Source organism: Acinonyx jubatus, chromosome B1, assembly GCF_027475565.1.
Source record: "Acinonyx jubatus isolate Ajub_Pintada_27869175 chromosome B1, VMU_Ajub_asm_v1.0, whole genome shotgun sequence".
NCBI classification, from domain to species: Eukaryota; Metazoa; Chordata; class Mammalia; order Carnivora; family Felidae; genus Acinonyx; species Acinonyx jubatus.
In genome coordinates this window covers 128,593,380-128,613,872 of record NC_069382.1, presented here as the reverse complement: position 1 = coordinate 128,613,872, position 20,493 = coordinate 128,593,380, and the positions used below count along the sequence as shown (strand labels likewise).

Below are 20,493 nucleotides of genomic sequence, written 5' to 3'. Positions count from 1 at the left end.
TAATTTGAGGAAACTTATGTATATTTCTCAGGACTCTACACTCCAGGGATGAAAGGAAGACACATTTATCTATGGAATTCTGCCTTCCATTGGCCAGCGGTTACCCCACAGGTTTAAATAAGTCACACTTCTGGGGTGCCTGGGTGGCTCAATCAGTTAAGCATCCGATTTCAGCTCAGGTCATGATCTCACAGCTCATGAGTTCGAGCCCCACACTGGGCTCTGTGCTGACCGCTCACAGCCTGGAGCCTACTTTGGAGCCTACTTCTGTGTCTCCCTCTCTCTCTCTGCCCCCTCCCCCACTCATTCTGTCTCTCTCTCAAAAATAAATAAAGATTTATAAATTAAAAAAAATTTAAATAACTCACACTTCTGGCTTGTGCATCAGTAGCTTCTGCTAGGTTGAATGGGTTCACCTGGGGAAGTCATACTGTAGCATTAGAAGGGCCTTCATGTAGGAATGGCAAAATATGTAGTACTGATCTAGGTGAGTACTGGCAAGTTAAACCTTCATCATTTTGGTTCTTGAATGGAACAGGGGCTGGAACAAGAGGTAGATAAATGGATAAAAAGTTGTACAGAAAAGTTTTGGGTAAGGTCCACTCCTTGCAGACCTCAAGTCCTCCCTCTTGTGAGAGTTCTTCTAATTCATCCAAGAGTTTCCTCCAAGATGGAGGCCAGCGCCTCCAGCTGCATTCTTGGTGCAGGGAAGTCCTGAGTCAGGAGGGTGTGTGGTACTGGCCAATGTGAGGCCTTGTCAAATTGCAGATGGGAAAGCTGATTGACCCCTGTGGCTGGAATACAGGTTGAGGCTGAACAGACATGAAGGGGAACAGTATTCTAATACAAGCACTTGCTATCTACATCCAGTTCCACAGTGAGCAAGGTAAGATCATCCAAACCTTCATGTAGTTTACTTTCTAGTAGATGAGAGAGGCAGAAAATATAAAGGAATTGCAAAAAGTGCTGAATTAAGACGAAGACAACACTTAAAATGCATTTAAGTTGTTTTGAGGAAAGGAGGAAGCTATAAAAAAGAAAAACATTTCATAAGTCTTTTCTCTTGGACTTAAAATTGTGACTACAGTCACCCAACAATGTGGGTTTGAATCATGAAGGTCCACTTATATGCAGATATTTTTGATAAATATAGTCCAGTACTCTAAATGTATTTTCTCTTCCTTACACTTTTCTTAATAACATTTTCTTTTCTCTAGCTTACTTTATTGTAAGAACACAGTGTATGATACATCTAACACACAAAATATGTTAATTGACTGTTTATGCTATTGGTGAGACTTCAAGTTAACAGTAGGGTATTAGTTTTTAAGTTTTTGGAGAGTCAAAAATTATACGTGGGTTTTTTACTGGGGAAGGGGCGTGGTGCCTCTAACCCCCATGCTGTTCAAAGGTTACCTGTATTTAGCCTTGGAATAGAGAATACTATTTTACTCTCCACCTCCTTTGCCTTCCTCGTGTTTTCCACAAAAACACTTTTGGCAACTAGGCAAGCTTTTGTCACTTCCTTTGAATCAACATCTATTATGAGTTCAGCCGAGGGCTCTTGAAAAGACTTGCTTGAAACTTGGAGCTTTAAAGCTATTAAATAGTGAGAATAGCTCTGAACATTTTGGCTTTTCTCCAACATACTCTCCTCTTACTAAAAGGGAAGAAAAAAAAAAAAACAAATGAAGTGACAGAAGGAAGAGTACTTATCCTCATGAACACTGACATTTTTCATTCATCGATATTCCCAATGGAGCAGTGGGTTAGGATTTAAGTATATATAGAACAAAAATTTTCTTTTAATATTATATATATTTTAATATAAATATGTATACTAATCACAAACATATTTTATAAAATATATATCATATATAGGGAATTATGTGTTAGATTTTATGTGTTTACATATATAAAAAATTCTCCACTGTGTTTCTCCTTTTAAGAGTGGTTTAAATTTCGTATGTTACACACTTACCTATGTTCATCACACCTTATGCCTTTATGATTCTGAACTAATAAATCACTAAAGACAATATTTTAGCTTAAGTTGCTACATCATAATTTTGCTCTAAATCATTTGAAGGACAGCAGCAGCCAATAGAATCTACTTTTGTCTCACTTGGTGACCCTTACCAGCAAGCACATTTAATTATAATCCTCCTCATCTTGATTATAGTACTTTGCTAATTTGAAATTCCACCTAGTCAATTAATGTAGCTTGTGGTATCTGTAGAAAATCATGAACCCGTGGTTACAATTTTAATTATAGCATACATTTTACAAATCTCTGCCATCCATCTCCAAGGACATTCTCCTTTGTGTAAATTGTCATGAAATGGGTCTCCTTCCTTTGACTTAATATTGCCTTCTTGAAATATAATGAATACCTTTTGATGACAGCATCCCTTTCTCAGTCAGCGTTGGTGAGAATCATGAACTGCACTAAGAGGGTATTTTGCTAAATGCAGTCACGGGAGCAAATGTGCCATTTATAAAATGTCGTCATGACATGTGGCATTTTTGAAACACTGAAAGACCTTCGTGTCTAACAAGCGAACATAAAGGGATAAAGGCCTTTTGAAAAGAAAAAAATACTGAGAAGAAAAGTGTAAAAAGATTAAAATGTATCATTTGTAAATGTATGCAGTTATTTCCCAGATTTCCACAAATTTAAAAGTCTGAGATTACTGCTGCTTTTCGACCACTAACCAAAAATAATGACAGCAATTGCAGAAAGGATAAGCAAAAGGAGAGCTAAGATTTTTCAATTTTGGTTTCTATGGTTTTATGGTATTATGGTTTGATAAGACATAATATAACTTATAGAGTCTTATAAGCAAAAACATGGGAATTATTTGTTTCCAAATTTTATTTTCTGTTTCTTTATAAAAATAGTATATTTCAATTCTAATTATAAAAATGTAGCATATCCAAGATCCTCATAAAAAAGTCTTAACTTCAGAGATTTTATGTGTATAGGCAATTAATTTATAAAGTTATGAAAGAATATTGAAAGCTAGTATCTCAATGGTCAATCTAGGAGATAAATATCTTGGCCATTGTAATAGACTCTGTATGATCCCATCGCTACAAATTTGTTTACCAGTTACAATTCTCTGTAATAAGGTTCTTGAGGCTATACCCATGTTTCCTTTGCTAGCTCAGAGTAACAGATGTCACTCAAGAGTTTCATAGTGTCACATTTAACAGTTCAGGAGCCAGACTGTTCTAGTTCAAATCCCAGCTCTGTCATTATTAACTGTGTGACCGTGAGCAATTTATTCAACCTTTTCATGTCTCAGTTTTCTCATCTCTAAAAATAGGTGTAACAATGATACCTACCTTGAAGGTTTGTAGTGAAGCAAAACCAAACAAACTATAATAAACACTTAGAACACCGTACATTCTCAAATATTATCCATTATCAATATTATTTTTATTGTTGTCACCCATAAGACAGTACTCATAACAACTAGGTCTTTGTCATAAATATGTTTGCTGATTTCTATTGTGTGTCAGTGCATGCTGTTTGCCCTACAGAGAAAGAAAAGAAGAGGGTGAGAGGGGGAAAAAAGAAGGCTGAGAATTGTGGAAATTAACATTTTCATGTCAGATACAATAAAATACTTTTGCTGCACAAAGCGATCATCTACCGAGTGTATTTTCCTATGTCTCTGTTAATTCTCTCAATCACGTACTGATGCCTCACCTGAGTATTGATTTCATTACTTGAGTAATGTCATTTTGCAGCCTTGTCACTGAGGTAGCAGACTGAGAACTCCACAGACATTCTCACCACTGTAGTTGGGTGCCTGGACAAGCACCCCCAACAGCTCTTAATAAGAACTTATGAAAGACTGAGGTCTTCAAGGATGTATTTTTGAAAAGTCCCCACCATCTTCTCTAAAACCTCCCTCTTCCTCAGCCTGCTTGGAAGCATAAAGACAGAATCATGATTATTCTTACTCATCACCTCCTCCTTTCCCCAAACTTAACAATTAGGACTTTAAGGCCTCAGGGAAGAAAATAGATATATATATATATATATAACTTAGGGAGGAAGCTGGCAAGGCATAGAACACAAAATAATCAAAACTATAAATCACAAGTGAATATGCTTAGGACTGTGATGCCTAAAACCAAATTATTGAGTCAGCAAGAGCAGCAGGTTTTTGTGGATAATTCATGGACTATCATTTTGCATGTGTTGGTTTTGGGGATCTTGGAGACTTAACACTTCCCTACACTCTTATCCACATGACACTCTGCTCTCCAGACCCGTGAAGTTCTCATCACTTCTGAAAAATGCCAAACCCATTTCGTATACTTGATAGTTCTGTCTTTGTCTAGGGTGGTTCTAGATCCTCCCTCAGATTGGTGTTCAGATTGTAACCCCTCTTTGAAAGCTCTTATCATTCCCCCTTACTCTGTGTTCTCTTTGCATTGATTGGCAAGACATCACAGCATTTATTTTATTACACTGTAATTTTCTAGTTACATTTGTCTTCCCTACAAAACTGTGTCTCCATAGTAGGAGATGTGTTTGCTCAACTCTGTGTTCCAGTGCTGGCCCAATGTCTGGAAGCACAACATAGGTGCTTGATAAATGTTTGAGGAATGTATCTATACATGCAGAGAATTTTCTTTATTATTTATTCATCATAATTAAGGGATTGTCAATCAATTTCTTAGTCAACCAGACCCCGAAATTTATCTCTGTATTTTCATTTATTCTTTATCCTTTATACCTATTGAATCAATATTTACAACATTTCTCAATTTCCTTTCCAATGACAGAGTTTTTGTTTAGATGCCAACTGTCACATGTTTACAATAGTAAAATAATCAAATAGTATTGTAACTCTGGTTTTTACCTATCCAATCAATCATGTGCATTTCTAAAAGTTTAATTTTTCCAAAATACCTACTATTCTATTGACTAAAAGTCTCTATTTTCAAATCTATTTTATTTTTAATAGGATGATGCATATGTGGTAAGTAAATTAAAACTCTAATGTAAATCACTCTTCCACCCTATCTCTCACTTCATAGAAAACCATAGTTATCAGTTTCTTGGGTGTCTTTCCAGAAAATCTCTCTGTATACATATCTTTGTGTGCATGTATGTGCAGATGTGTGTAGGAAGCTCCCAATTTTTTCTCTAAGAGTGGTACAATTGTCTATATACACCATTCCACATGTTGCTTTTTTTTTAACTTAATATGTCTGAGAGATTGTTCCTTGTCAGTATTTTGGATCTGAATAATTCTTTTTTTTAATGAAGAATCTTTCATTGTGTTTAAATATATATAACATAAAATTTACCATTTTTAAAAATTTTTTTTAACGTTTATTTATTTTTGAGACAGAGAGAGACAGAGCATGAATGGGGGAGGGTCAGAGAGAGAGGGAGACACAGAATCTGAAACAGGCTCCAGGCTCTGAGCTGTCAGCACAGAGCCCGACGCGGGGCTCGAACTCACAGACTGCGAGATCATGACCTGAGCTGAAGTCGGACACTCAACCAACTGAGCCACCCAGGCACCCCTAAAATTTACCATTTAAACTAATTTTAAGTGTACAATTCAGTGGTGTTTAGTACATATACTATGTTGTGCAACCATAAGTGCCATCCATGTTGACAACTTTTTCATTAACCCAGAAACTCTGTACCCATTAAACAATAATGCCCCATTTCCTCCTTCCCTTAGTTCCTGTTTACTTATTTACTTTCTGTCTCTGTGAATTTGCCTATTCTAGGTACTCATATAAATTGAATCCATGTAATATTTGTCCTTCTTTGTCTGGCTTGTTTCACTTACCATGTTTCCAAGTTCATCTATGTTATAACATATATTGAAGTTTATTCCTTTTTAGGACTGAAAAGTATCCCATTGTATATATCACATTTTGTTTATTCATACTTCTGTTCATGAACACTTAGGTTGTTTCCACCTTTGGGCTATTGTAAATAAAGCTGCTATGAACATTGGTATACAACTTTATGTTTGAGTCTCTGCTTTCAATTCTTTTAGGTATACCTATACCTAGGAGTAAAATTGCTAAATTATATGGTAATTCTATGTTTAACTTTTTAAAGAACTGCCAAACTATTTTCCATAGGGACTGCAACATTTTACATTCCCACCAGCTATACATGAAAGTACCAATGTCTCCACATCCTCACCAACACTAGCTCTTTCCCCTTCCTTTCTTTCCTTTTTTTTCTCTTTTCTTTCTTTCTTTTTTTAATCATAGTCATCTAAATAGTTATGAAGTGGTATCCCATTGTGGTTTGGGCTGGCATTTCCTTGAGGACTAAGGATATTGAACATCTTTTTATGTGCTAAGTGGCAGTTGCATATATTGCATTCTGGTCAAAATTATGAAATATTTTGTATATAAAAGTTTATGTTTGACAAGTATGAAATTTAAAGATTAATAATTAAACCCTAGAAAAGCCAACACTCAACTTAAGAAATAGAGCATTCACCATACTGATCTAGGTCCTTGTACTTACTTCCTAGATCACAACCCCCGTGAACCCCAGTCCAGAAATTTCTTACCTGGAATTTATATTTATTATTCTAACTTTTTCTATCTCTATTCCATATATGTATCTCCTAAAAGAATTTAATGCTTTATTTTGCTTCTTATGAACTTTGTCATACTCTATGTATTTTTCTGATATTTCTTTATTCACTCAACATGTTTCTGATATTCATACATTTGGATTTTTATGATTATGAGTTATTTATTTCACTGCTATATAGTATCCCATTGTGTAACTATACTGCACTCCATTCATTTGCCAATTGATATTTGGGTTCTTTCTAGTTTTCTTGATATTACAGATAATACTATAAACATTTCTATACAAGTTTTCTGCTACATATAAATAAAAGTATACCTAGGAGGGGAATTCTTGGGTCATGAAACATGTTTATCTTCAAATTGATCAAATTACTTTCAAAGTACTTTTACAAGGTTATATTTCTACCACTCTCTCATATGATTTGTATTGTATAGATTATAACATACAGATTATAAGAATCCTCTCCCCCCATGTTTTATATTATATATGTTATTTGAAAAATTTTAAGCCTTTTTTGTTGCTGTTGTTATTCTCATATCTGCTTGGTTTTTATAAATGTTTCAAAAGTAAATTTGAAGATACTGTGGGAATCCATAGTTATTGTGTACAGAGTTCTATATCTGTATATGTCAAGAATGAGGATGGTAAAATGTGCAAATATGACAATGGATTGGTTGATTTTTCAGTTTTTGAATCTAGGTTATTAGGTACATAATGACTTTAATTTTTCTTTCTTTCTTTTTTTTTATTTTTGCCTGATGAACTGAAAATTCTGTTACAGTGATTCATTCTTTGGCACTGCTTTCAATATTAATGTCTATTTTCTCTTATATCTTTGTGAGTGTTTTAATAGTAATTATGATGGTTAACTTTATATATCAACTAGACTAGGATAAAGGAGGTTCAGATAGCTGCTAAAACATTATTTCTGGCTATGTCTGTATGAGTGTTTCTCTATTTCTGGCTATGTCTGTATGGGTGTTTCTGGAAGAGATTAGCATTTGATTCAATAGACCAGTAACAAGTTCTACCCTCACCAATGTAAATGGGCATCATTCAATCCATGGGAAGCTAGAATGGAACCAAATGGCAAAGGAAAGATAAATTCTTATTCTTTCTTCTTGAGCTGGGAAACCCATCTACTCCTGCATCTCAGGCCTTTGTACTCAGACTGAATTATGCTACGAGTTTTCCTGGTTCTCTGGCTTGCAGACAGCAGATTGTAGGACTTCTTGACCTCCATAACTGCACAAATCATTCCTATAATGGATTTCATATATCTATCTACTTCTCTATATATCCTATTGGTTCTGTTTCTATGGAGAACCCTAATACAGTAATATAGGTATATCAACTATTTTCAATTGTAGTTTTAATTTCAAACTACCTGTGTTCTTATGTTGTACATATTTTTTATAAACACATAGCTGAATTTGTTTGTTTATTTATTTAACTTATATCCAGTCTTTTAACTGGAAAGTCATCGTACCTATGTCTGTTATGATTGTTGATATATTGGTTTTATTTGTTCTCTGTTTTGCTGATGTTGAGGAATCAGTTTTGATTAACTGCTGTTTCCCTGTAGGTAATGTAACTTTTCCTCTCAATGGTTTTAATATTTTATTTTTTACATTTTATATGGCTGCAGAACAGTGTATCAAGATTTAGATTTTTCTTATCCTGCTTGGGATTTTATACCTCTATATGATGATTTTTTAATAATAATTTTTTAGCATTATTTCTTCCATATTTATCCTTTTACATTGTTTCCAATATGTTCTTTTAAAATTCCACTTAAAGGTTGATTGGACCTTCTACTATAATTCTCTGTGTCTCATAATCTCTTATTATTTTCCATCTCTTTGTTTCTCTGTGACTTTATTTCCTGATATTATTAGTTCTGAACTTTTTGAGTTTTCTGCAGTGCAGATGGAATTATTTCTAAGCTTTCAACCGATAATGTCAAAGCTTCTAGGTTAAGATGGAGTGTAGATTCAACATCTAATTTTCTTCCTTCTAATGATTTCAGTTTTTTTAAACTTGCTTCTCACATAGTAAACACACTTATTTTGTATTCAGTATCGAAACATAACAATATCAGATGTCTTTGTGGTTTTAGGTTTGTTGTTTATAATTTTCTGCTGACTCTTATACATGGTGGCTTGTTTCCTTTATGTTCTGTGATTTTCTTTTTTTCAACTCTGACCTCTTGTATGTTGCAACTCTATCTCTATTCCTTAAGACTGGCATTTGAGGAGGAATTTTAGAGGGCAGTGGTTTCCTCTTTCTACCAATTGCCTAAGGGCTCTACTCATTAGCGTCTTCCTACAGAGTTGTGTCCTTGCCTCTCAGAATTAAGGGGATTATTGAAAGATCACTTTAAATGAAATTCAGTAAGATTATTGTTTTTTCTACATAATAATGATCCTCTTTAACTAAATTATTGCAAATCTTTTCATCAGAATAAATACAATTTAAATGTCACATAGCTAGTTTTAGATGAGGTACAATAACTTAAGAAAAATTTTAAAGAATGCATTTATAAGTGCTGCATAAGTACTATTTCTTACTGTACTTTAGGAAAGAAAAATATAATTTTTTCCTTCATGAAATTTTTAGAATAAAACAAAAGAACTTCTAGACACCTTGAAGGCTACTCCTCAATTACTCTCACTGTATATCTGTTTACCCAATAATTTCTGATATTCAAACTAAAAATAATTTGATACCTTTCCAATACAGGCAGCTAGTCCTTTATATGAACAGACTAATTTTATTATTTTGATGGTTTAAAGAGAACTGCAATCTCTTGTGTTAAATGATTCCAGCTTATTAAGAAGAAAGACTTGAAGGGAAACTAAGTGATCTCCATGCTAGCAGATGCCTTCCTGCTGGATTTGGCCAATGGGAAGTACTGATGGAGATTGGAGGGCAACTAAGGAAGAACCAACTAGGCTATTTTTTTCTTCCCTCCCTACCTAGAGGAGCTTCTCTAGCAGTGGCTGTATCTCCTCATTGTTTCCTGCTCCCTCTGTTTGGGCCTGCTGTGGTTACAGCTACTGTCATTTGACTCTACACTTTGGTATCTGATAAACAAACTCATCCCTTTGTTTCTCCAATCTAGGAAAGGAAGTGGCTTTCTGATGTTAATTACTAATTTCTTCAAAAGCCTAGATTCCAATTGTTAACTTGTAAAATTATGCTGATCTTTTTCTCTGGGAGTAATGCCAGTATATTCTAGAATATCATTTTCTTGTATCAAAGCTTTTAAATTCTCTGTCCTCCACATTTACTCTGTTCTTAGAAAAAGATACAGATACTGGTTTCATTCTTTCATAGGACAGAGAATTCAGAACAGGGAAATATCTGAGTCCTAAAAGGAGAATGCTATCTTGGGGTACCAAAGAAGCCAGTAGGAGTGAATAGCCACAGAGTAACTAGATATAGCAAGATGGAACTAGGAGGCTGATGCTATGAAAATGATTTCAGTTACTGATTTGGGAATCAAATGTGAGAGAGTATCTTGAATAATTGCCTGGAAGAGATTTTTATTGTGGCCTGTTTTCATTGGTAACCTAGAGTATGTTGTGGAGAGTTCAGCTTAAATGCCTCTCTATTCTTCTGTTGTGAACCTAGTCTGGTTCCCACAGGCTGCTATATATAATGAATTTTAAATCAATTCTCAGGTGTAAAATGACATTATCCTAGTTAAGAATAGGTCACATGGACATATCTGGACACAAGATTGGTTGGAGACTGTAGTCCCTATCCTAGCCACTGCATCCTGGCAAGAACTCTATATTATGCAAAGAACATAACTTTTGGTGCACAGAAAGTATCTTTACCATTTACTGTCTGCCATGTGAACTAAAGTAGCATTGCTGAAGAATCAAATAAGGATAATTTCTTTGGGATAATAAAGTTTGACTGTCAAATAAACAACTACAATACTTCTAAAGTCATGAACCATGCAGTCCAGTCTCAGAATGGTATTGAAGTCAAAGGAACACTTCTGAACAAAGTGCGAAGTAGCTCTAATCCCTATTACTCTCTAGCGTTTTGCTTCAAATAAGGTAGAGCTACACTGCCATGACTCAAATAGCATTGCTTCTTTTGCTCTTCTCTTTTAAATCAGGCCACTCCCAGTTTTCTTCCCACCTTGACAGAGTTTCAGATGTTGACACTGATATACTCCAAACCTGACCCATCCATCCACGCCATTTAAGACTTGGATTGCAGACTGCTATTTTAGGAGACAAACTAAGTTAGTACCATAGTTTTCTTCTCTACTGGTCACAGCAGTTTTAACGTACTGCATAACCAAGTTCTTACAGGTTATTATGTGTAGTACAAGTCTGAGGAAGCATCTCTTACGTGCAGGATAAAGCTTTCTAATTAACTTGTGACAGAGATACCAAGCAAATCCCAATGGTGGAGACCGGAGTACAGATCAGAAAACAACAACAAAAGTTGAATCCTGAGCATAAGAAGAAAGGGTTTAACAGAAACCCTGAGGTTTAGTGAAAAATGAGGCACTAACCCTTGGTAGTTTAAACTGGTTTAAGTGCAACAAAAATTAACCAAGACCCCACCAGCCAGTGGAGCTAAGCCTTCTATGCATGGCTCATCTAACTGGCCTTAGTTGAAAAACAGTCAGGGCAGCACCTGGAGAAGGAATGTCTGAGAAAGGCAGAAATTAACACTCAAGGAATTGCCTAATATAATGCCAAATGGTTTTGACATAATTGAGAAATTTAGCTTTCATGAATTTATATACAACCAGTTTAGAGTAACAGAAATAAAATAAAAACTGTCAAATCAAACAATTGTTTGAGCGCAAGATAAGCTTCTTGTTTAATTGTTGAATATTGAAACAATTCTTAAAATTCCTGAATGTGAAGACTAAGTCTCAGAGAGCTGTGCTAATTGTTCCCTATGAAAAAAACCCTCTGGTTTGTTCATAATTGTGATCTTTGACTCTATGGAGGATAGGTTATCTCACTTTTGAATTATCTTCTTCCCCTTCCCAAATGAGCAGGCTGATCAATCATCTCTAAGCATTATGAGAAAAGCCCCTCATAAGTATATGTAAGCCTGTTTTTTAAATTGTCATCTTAATGTATGTAATTATTAAGTTCATGTTCATTTTTATATCATTTCTAAGTTATTACTACAGTTGAGTAAGCTCCATTCTGTTTGTTATACTGTACACATGTCTTATTTCTTTTATTGTGCATAATCTTTGCTTCCTTCTTGGTAATCACAAAAATAAAATTGTTATCTCTTCATAATTTTATACTTCTATTTATGATTACTTTTGCTATTTGATGAAATGCTATGTATAGCTATGTCACCAAATAACACATTTTCATCAAATTATAGTTTTCTGAGAAAACTGGAATTCGAAAAGTAAAAATTTGAGTAAGAAAAATTTTTATGTCTTCAAGTTATTCCAGTCTCGGGGAGGCCTAGTATTGAAATTTTTATGTTTAATTTATTTATTCATCTTCCTACTCTGTCTCCCAAAAGATTTAAGTGACCGTATGGCTTTATAAATGACTTAGTGCTTTATGCCCTACTGGGAGGTCTACCTCCACCTAGCAAAAATTTAGCATTTGGAGGGACATTGAATTTTGACCTGATGGAGTTAGGGATCTCTTATTCATTGTGGAGTTAACATTCCATGTGGCTAACATTCAAAGTACTAACCAAAATTTACAAGAGGTGCACAGATGTGTGTACAGATGTGTTAACAAGACAGACATGACTCCTATGACAAAGGAGGATGGGCACCAATTCAAGCCACACAGGTTTTTATTTTCACCATTTATAATGATAAGTAGTGAATTATAGCACATTATGGATGATCTTAGAGCATAAATTTTTAAAATGTCCTAAATCTTACAATTAGTATAGATAATGAGATACACAAAGTCACTCAAAGATGGATACATTAGTGAATTAATCTAGAGTAAAATGTTAATCTAGAGTAAAAACTTATCCAGCTTGACAGAGGTTTGAGTTTATGCAGCAAGGCAGCTGCAGAATTGGAAGCCTCTGACAAAGGTATTTCTGGGAATTTCTGGTTATTCATAAATATCTGAAAAGGATTTGATGGAAAATTTTAATTATTACTATCATTATTGTTTATTGTAATATCTTTTTAAGTCTGCTTTTTTTTGACTGAACTGTCTGTGGTAGACATATTTTCATTTTGAGAGAAGGGATTTAATTGATTATTTTAAATGAACTTTTTAAATTTTGGAATTGTTTTAGAGTTACAAAAACATTTCAAAGATACTACAGAGTTCCCGCATACCTCATACTCTGTTTCCTCTATTATTATTATTTTATATTATTTAAATATTATATTTGAATATAAATATAAGAACATAATAATTATATTATTAATATTTTATATTAGTCTGGATCATTAGTCATAATTAAAAAGCACTACTGATACATTATCATTAACTAAAGTCCATACTTTATTCAGATTTCATTAGTTTTTACTTACTGACTTTTTGTCTATTCCAGAATCCCATCCAGGATACCACATTACATTTCATCATCATGTCCCCTTAGACTCCTCTTGGCTATGACAGTTTTAGTGACTTGCCTTGTTTTTGATGACCTTGACAGTTGTCAGGAGTACTGGTCTGATATTTTGCAGAATGTTCTTCAGATGGAATTTGTCTTTTACTACTAGACTGGTATTGAGGCTTTTGTGAGGAAGACAACAGATCAAGTACGATTCTCATCATATCTTATCAAGGATAACTCATACTCACGTGACTTATCACGATTGATGTCAACTTTGATCATCTGGCTGAAGTAGTGCTTGTTAGGCTTCTCCAATGTAAAGTTATTCTTTTCTACTCTTTTCAGACTGCAGCCTTTGGAAGGAAGTATACAGCACAAATGTCAAGAGTGGATAATTTTCCTCCCCTTCTTGAGAGTGAAGCATCTGGTAAAGTACCTATATAAATTATTTTTAATTACTCTGCACGGTGATTTGTCTGTTTCCACCCATTTACGTAGCCAATCATTTATACCTATATGGACTTATGGATATTTATTTTATACTTTGGGTTATAATCCAATACAATTTTACTTACCAGTTGCTTAAAGGCTCACCCAGTGTATTTTCTGCCCCAGTCTTAAAATCAGCCATTTCTCCAAGGAGAATTTTTCTTTGAATTTTCTTTATTTGAAAATAGTATCAGAAACCAAGATGTGGATACTAAATTTGCTTATTGCTAGTGAGATGTCATTTCTTTTAGGTCCTCTTAGCTGACAGGGCAGAATATGTGTGCATATACTAACCTGTGTGTATACTATTAAAAAAAAATCAACTAAGTAATTTTGAGGATCTAATTGGTTTTATTCAGCAATTGATGAATTGAGCAGCATCCTATCTAGCAAATAGAAGGAGCTCAGATGAGTTGCACAAAAGGAAAGGTTTATAGGCAGGAGGATAGGACAAGGAAGTTAAAAGAGTAGATTATTTCATGGAAAGTTACCTTCCTTTAAGGAAAGGCAGGGGGTTTTATCATGTAGATTTCCTCACTAGTACTGGTCAAGAAATTCCAGACTAATTGTTTTAAAATTCTATTATTGAGAAAGGCTGAAAGTGAAGTTAGGTTAGGTATTAAGTCTTGGTGGGGCTTAGCAAAAGTGACTCCATTTTAGACCTGTTGTTTCTTTTTAAGGAGACATGTTCATAAATATTGTTATATGTAAGAATGTGTATCTATAGCGAGCTAACCATGAATTCATATTGATGTTGAGAACTTTAATTCATTACCATGTGAATCAATATAGTCTTCTCCCATTGCCTCCTCCTACTCCAGCCATGAGAAACCTGGCTCCCACTATTGCCATTCATTTTCTTAAGTGTTCATTTCCATTATATGTGTACTGTGATTTCAGAATTATTAACATAATTTGAACTCAAGTACAGTGCTTGGGTACAATTCCTTTGTCTTTAGCCCTATGAGTGATAAATATTTAGTTGAAAAGGTTTGCAAGCAAATTGCTGAACTTATCGCCTGGTTTCTCTTTAATGCTTATAGTAAAGTGTGAGAAGAGAGCAAGAAATGGAAAGAACTGCTAAGTAAAAAGTAACCAGAATTGAAGATTTGGAAAATTCTCAGTCTATGCATATGGCAAAAAATGAGAAAGTATGTTCTGGAGAGAACATCACTGTCCAGTGTGCCTGGGCAATCACCTCATAAAGAGATTATGCATAATTAAAAAAATTTTTTTTAACGTTTCTTTATTTTTGAGGGACAGAGAGAGACAGAGCATGAGTGTGGTAAAAGCAGAGAGAGAGGGAGACACAGAATCCAAAGCAGGCTCCAGGCTCTGAGCTGTCAGCAAAGAGCCTGACGCGGGGCTTGAACCCACAAAATGTGAGATCATGACCTGAGCCAGTCTGATGCCTAACTGACTGAGCCACATAATTTTAATCAACAATCTCAGCAGAAGCCAGAAATAAAGATGCGATTACACCAATACAGACGCTACTGGTTTGCATTGAAAGGGACAGAGATCAGTTGAAATAAAGGAAGGCTTTTAGACTTCAGGGGTTTCACACATGGAACAATAGAGTTATCCAGCTGTGAGCATGCCATATCCTGTAGGAAAGGGAGAAAATGACGTATATAAAGACATTTCAGAGATAATCAAGGCTGCCACTCACATCCACAAGTCCATGTGTACAAGGCTTCTTTCTTCTTAATTTCATAGGGTGGGCCCACTTCCTTGGTGTCAGTAGCCAGGCTGTGCTGCAGAGATGAGGTGAGGTGGGGCCACTGTCTCAAAGCCATGCGGGTGAGACTGCCGCCCCAATGGGCCTGGAAGACAAACCACTGAGCCAAAGATGATTATTCTCGAGTCTTAAGATCTATTGCGGAAAAAAAAAAATCTACTGGAATTTGTCTTGCTGGGTTATGGGCTTTCTTGAGACACATCCCCCCTTTTTAATTTCCTATTTTTCTTATTTGCAATGAGGATGTCTATCCTGTGCTTGTCCCAGCACTGTGTTTTGGAAGTACCTAATATGTTTGGTTTCATGAGTTCACAGTTGGAGAGGTATTGTGTCTCAGGATAAAGCACAATTTAAGTCTTACCCATACATGATTTAGAGGAGATGTAGATGATGTTTTGAGTTAGTATTGATGCCGGGTTTTATGAAGACTTTTTGGAGCTATTGGTTCATGGTGAATGTATTCTGCATGTGAGAAGTACATGAATTTGTTGGTGGTGGGAGGGTTGGGGGAAAATGTTATGGCATGAAATTATGTTCCCCTAAAATTTATACGTTAAAGTTTTAACCTCCTGTCTGACTCTATTTGGAAAGAGGGCCTTTAAGGAGGTCATTAATGTTAAGGAGGTCATAAGGGTAGGGCCCTAATCTATAGGATTGATGTTTTTATAAGAGGAGGAAGAGGCATGGGAGAGTTTCTTTTTCTCTCAGCACATACACAGAAGAAGGGCCATGTTAAGACATAACAAGAAGGTGACTATCTTCAAGTCAGAAAGAGAGCGCTTATCAGAAAATATTTTTTTTTATGATTTCTATCTTTATGTTGAACTTTGTGTATTATTTTTCAGGTTTCAGTGAGTTGTCTGTATTCTTTGGAAGCTCACTAAACTTCTTTAAAATAATTATTTTTGAATTATTTGTCAGGCAATTCATAGATTTCCACATTCAGGAATTTGCTAGTGAAATTTTATTGTCTTCCTTCTGGGTTGTCTTTCTTCCCAACTTTTTGTGTTCTTTGTAGCCTTGATTGGTATCTGCTCACTAGAAGAAGCAGTGACTTCCTCATAGCCTTTACATACCGGATTCAGTAGGGAAGGAGTTTTATCTGTGGGTGGGCATGAGGCTGCCGTCTAGGATGGAGTGTGCAGTGGCACCCATCCAGGAGGCACCCAGGCCCAGTGAGTGCTGGATTTAGGAGAATGTATGGGTACCAGTTCTGGGAGGTGGGGCATGGTAACACCTGGTTCCAGAAGCATATGTGGGCACGTGGGCAATTGGATTTGGGGCTTCCAAGTCCAGGGGTATGTGGTGGTACTAAGGGTACTTAGCAGTGTCAGCTGAGAGGTGGTGCCCGGTGGTGGCAGTTAGGGAGGGCATGCAATATCTGCAGCTCTGGAGAGATGTGGCAGTTTGAGCTCCTAGTGGCTCCAGAAGCTGGGGCTCTTACTGGTGAAGACTGTGGGGTTCCTTAGCAGCAAAGAATCTGGTCCCTGGTAGTGGGAGGACTGCTGGTGTCTTCCTATACTGCTTTTCCCCAAGGGGGAAATCAAAGCTGAAAGCATTCTTCTTACTACTGAGCTGTGCCTGGGGGAGGGGATAACGTGAAACTATTTTTTCCCACTCTCTTGTATACAGTTATCCTTAGTTCTTTTGCCCCACTGGTTTGTTGCAATTTCTAACCTGGACTGTGAAACTTTTCCAGAGTTCTTTTTATTCTAGAAGTGGTTAGGTCATAGTTTTTAGTGGAGAACAAGGTCTGGGACCTCCTAGTTGGCTATCTTGCTCTGCCTCTTTTTTGTCTATAGCCGGTAATCCTACGGGCAAGACACATTGCTGTACATCCTTCACCATAAAATTATTTCCTTGGTCAGAAGTTCTATTATATGAGAAGCTGTAATGATGAATAAGGAATGCCACAAATTCCAGTTGTAGCAGAGACATTTTGAGCACAGAAAATAAATTTGTATGAGGAATATATTTCCTTTCCTGTGATAAAAATGGTTGCTTCCTCCCTGATTGAAAGAGCCAATCTCACCCTTCTGGTAACCTTGGTAAAGGTTCTACATCAGAGGCTCAATTTTAATCTTTGCTGTTGGCAGTTTGGCCTCTCCCTTTGAGCCATAGCCACTTTGTATATGTGCCCATTAAGCAATGACCAGGGTGGTTGTTCTATGAAGGAATTTGAGTCTCATTAATTTCCTGGAAGTGGTGAGTGATTGGAGGGGTTGCTGAGGAGAAATGGCCTCCCTTGTGAAGCAGTTTACAAAGAGAACATTCTTTAAAGTTTATGAGCCCTTTGTAGAACATTTGGAAGATACATTGTTAGATAGATTTTTGTTAATCATAAAAAGAAACCCTGGAATTTGAAAATAATTATTTCCCAAAGGTACTATTTTACCTACATTTTAAATCTATGGCCTTGACTGCTAAAAAGATGGTTCACATAATTATATCTATGAATGCAGGCATGAGCATCTGCTGAGCACGGCTTGGAAATTGACAATTAGCAGTAAATCAAAGGATTCAGACAGCCTAATGTTAACATCATCATTAAAATGAACAAGAAGATTACATTGATCAAATATGAAAAGAGTACTTAAAACATTGAATCTATGGGCTTTCCTGCAAATTATTACCTCAGAAGGCTATGTGATCATCTCTCCTTTCCAACTAATTGCCTGCACTCAGATGATTTTATTGCTGCATTATAATTCAAGATTCAATTTTAAAGTATTAAAATAGCAACTTGTTTAAAAGGAGCTATGCTTTTTCTCTATCCAGTTTTGTTCATTTTGATCTTAGACTTTAAGAGTTTGGAGTATTCTGGAAGACACTCCTCAAAAAGAACTCGAACAACACATCTTGGGAAACACTGGTGTACTTCAAATGGCCGTTCACATAGGCCTTTAAAAACCCAGGGTCTCCTTCTTCCACCCTCACTGTTGTTTAACATTGTTCTTTTAGTTCTGGCCAAGGAAATATGCTCTAAAAAAGAAATAAAACATAATTAAATGAAGAAAGAAATTAAAAAAATTATCACTGTTTTCTGAAACGTTCTGATTTCACAAATGAGGGAATTGAGCACAAAGGGATCAATTGACAAGACCAAGGTTTAATAGCTCATTAATGAAAAAGCTAAGATAATAGAGCTAAGGTTTAGAAAAGTGGTAGAGATAGACTTTTTGTGCATGGTTTATAATCTACAGAGATAAGGTGCAGAAGACATAATTTTAAGACTAATCTTTAGACATGGGGTCATTTATTTTACATTCAATAAATTTCTCTGAGAGTGCCTACTTACACAGGGAGACACTGTGCTAGGCTCTGGGGAGGAAAACACCGCCAAGGCAGATGCCATGCATCCCTGTTCGTAAATTGCCTTCATTCTAGCAGGGTTGCAGATGTTTCAAATGTTTGGCCAAAATTAATTACTATTGTAATAAATACTTCCAGACAGTAAGACACAATGCTACTAGCCCACAAGAGAGAGGGATCTGATTTTCTTGGGCAAATCAGAGTAGAAAAAACAAAAAACAAAAAACAAAAAAAAACCAAAGCACAATCCCTTAAGCATTTTGGTAATCCAGGTTTTCTTTTTAATTTTTTTAACTTATTCTTTTAAAACATAGGAAATGATACAATGCTACATTTAGAAACATTGGTGGTAATGAAAAAATCATGCAATAAAGTGATCACTGGGTAAAAACATGATATAAGAAAAGTGAGATTAAAAGTCCAGATTGGGGCACCTGGGTGGCTCAGTTGTTTAAGTATCCAACTTCAGCTCAGGGCATGATCTTATGGCTCATTAGTTTGAGCCCCATGTCAGACTCTGTGCTGACAGCTCAGAGCCTGAAGCCTGTTTGGGTATTCTGTGTCTCCAACTCTCCCTGTCCCCGAACCCCCATTCATGCTCTGTCTCTCTCTCTCTCTCTCTCTCTCTCTCTCTCTGCCTCTCTCTCTCTCTCTCTCTTTCTCTCAAAAATAAATAAACATTTGAAAAAAAAGTAGACTCCTCACCAAACTCCACACCCGAAAAACAAATAACCCAGTGAAGAAATGGGCAGAAAACATGAATAGACACTTCTCTAAAGAAGACATCTGGATGGCCAACAGGCACATGAAAAGATGCTCAGCGTCGCTCCTCATCAGGGAAATACAAATCAAAACCACACTCAGATATCACCTCACGCCAGTCAGAGTGGCCAAAATGAACAAATCAGGAGACTATAGATGCTGGAGAGGATGTGGAGAAACGGGAACCCTCTTGGCACTGTTGGTGGGAATGCAAATTGGTGCAGCCACTCTGGAAAACAGTGTGGAGGTTCCTCAAAAAATTAAAAATAGACCTACCCTATGACCCAGCAATAGCACTGCTAGGAATTTACCCAAGGGATACAGGAGTACTGATGCATAGGGGCACTTGTACCCCATTGTTTATAGCAGCACTCTCAACAATAGCCAAATTATGGAAAGAGCCGAAATGTCCATCAACTGATGAATGGATAAAGAAATTGTGGTTTATATACACAATGAATATACTACATGGCAATGAGAAAGAATGAAATATGGCCCTTTGTAGCAACATGGATGGAACTGGAGAGTGTAATGTTAAGTGAAGTAAGCCATATAGAGAAAGACAGATACCATATGGTTTCACTCTTATGTGGATCCTGAGAAACTTAACAGAAACCCATGGGGGAGGGGAAGGAAAATAAAAAAAGAGGTTAGAGTGGAAGAGAGCCAAAGCATAAGAGACTCTTAAAAACTGAGAATAAACTGAGGGTTGATAGGGGGTGGGAGGGAGGGGGGGTTGGATGATGGGTATTGAGGAGGGCACCTTTTGGGATGAGCACTGGGTGTTGTATGGAAACCAATTTGACAATAAACTTGATATATTGAAAAAAAAAAAGTAGACTCCAGATGAGGCAAACAGATGTTTGCTTTTCTCATTAGTAGCTCTCTCAGGAATCTTTTCCTAAGCCACATGCCTTAAGTAACATGTAGGCTGCAAGCCCCACATCACAGGCTGAATCCTGGTATAATTATGTAAGCCATTGATGACACATTGACCTTAGATGGCACTTCACATGACATGGTACAAAGCCCCACTCCATTTCTT

The 20,493-nt window shown here is 36.1% G+C and overlaps 1 long non-coding RNA gene across 1 annotated transcript in view; it reads left to right on the top strand.

Moving 5' to 3' along the window:
* Positions 1 to 14,802, top strand: part of LOC128314511 (uncharacterized) — a 56,629-nt gene extending 41,827 nt beyond the window's left edge. Inside the window, exons 2-3 of the long non-coding RNA XR_008296242.1 lie at positions 13,490 to 13,571; positions 14,677 to 14,802. This is a non-coding gene — a long non-coding RNA (uncharacterized LOC128314511). The remainder of the gene's footprint in view (positions 1 to 13,489; positions 13,572 to 14,676) is intronic.
* The last annotated feature ends 5,691 nt before the right edge of the window (positions 14,803 to 20,493 follow it).